Source organism: Strix aluco, chromosome 38 (assembly GCF_031877795.1).
Source record: "Strix aluco isolate bStrAlu1 chromosome 38, bStrAlu1.hap1, whole genome shotgun sequence".
NCBI lineage: Eukaryota > Metazoa > Chordata > Aves > Strigiformes > Strigidae > Strix > Strix aluco.
The window spans coordinates 326,328-327,682 of NC_133968.1; positions in this window are offsets into that span (position 1 = coordinate 326,328).

Here is a 1,355-nt window from a genome sequence, read left to right on the forward strand (position 1 = left end):
CTCCACGTGTCCGTGTGTCCATCCAGGTTGCACACCCCGGTGGTGTCCATCTGTCCCCAAGGACCCACAGGGTGTCCACCCACCGCAGGGGGGTGGTGGTGGTGGGGAAGGACAATACATCAAGCCTCCAACCCACCCCCTGTGCCTCAGTTTCCCATCCCCAAAGTCCCCAAATCCCCCTACCTGTCCCCAATCCAGGGGTCACCCCCTTCCCTGGGGACCCCCCAAAATACCCAACGGGGTGCTGGAAAGTCCCCAAATCCTGATGCGACACCCAACTTCCCCTTCACCGAGGTGTGTGGGGGGGAGACACACACTTGAGGATGAGGCCGCCCAGGTCCTTCCCGCCTGCTGACACTCTTTCCTCTCCCTCACAGGCTGCCACGGCCGCCCACGTGCTGCTGAGCGCTGGTAAGTCCCCCAGGCCTGAGGCCACGGTGAGGGGCTCTGGGGTTCTCGGGGGGGGGGGGCGGGGGGGGAGCCGGGGAGGGTGTGGGGGCGGCCAAGGAGGGGCTTTAGTCCTTCCTTTGGCAGCTCGCCCACTCGTCTCGAAAAACGTCGCATGGGTTCCTCCTTCCGCCCTCGGAAACGTCACCCTGGAGCATCCGGGAGTGTTACAGGGCGACAGTGGTGCCCAGGGTGTCACGGAGTGTCCCCGGGGTGTCACAGAGCATCCTCCATCCCTGCGGTCCCCAGGGTGTCACGGAGCATCCTCTGTCCCTCTGGTCCCCAGGGTGTCATGGAGCATCCTCCATCCCTGCGGTCCCCAGGGTGTCATGGAGTGTCCCCAGGGTGTCACGGAGTGTTGCTGGGGCGTCACGGAGCATCTTCCATCCCTGTGGTCACCCTGACACCCCAGGGTGTCACAGACTGTGGCCAGGGTGTCACGGAGCATCCTCCGTCCCTCTGGTCCCCAGGGTGTCATGGAGTGTCCCCAGGATGTCACGGAGCATCCTTCATCCTTGCGGTCCCCGGGGTGTCACAGAGTGTTGCTGGGGTGTCACGGAGCATCTTCCATCCCTGTGGTCACCCTGACACCCCAGGGTGTCACAGACTGCGGCCAGGGTGTCACGGAGCATCCTCCATCCCTCTGGTCCCCAGGGTGTCATGGAGTGTCCCCAGGATGTCACGGAGCATCCTTCATCCTTGCGGTCCCCGGGGTGTCACAGAGTGTTGCTGGGGTGTCACGGAGCATCTTCCATCCCTGTGGTCACCCTGACACCCCAGGGTGTCACAGACTGTGGCCAGGGTGTCATGGAGCATCCTCCGTCCCTCTGGTCCCCAGGGTGTCATGGAGTGTCCCCAGGATGTCACGGAGCATCCTTCATCCTTGCGGTCCCCGGGGTGTCACAGAA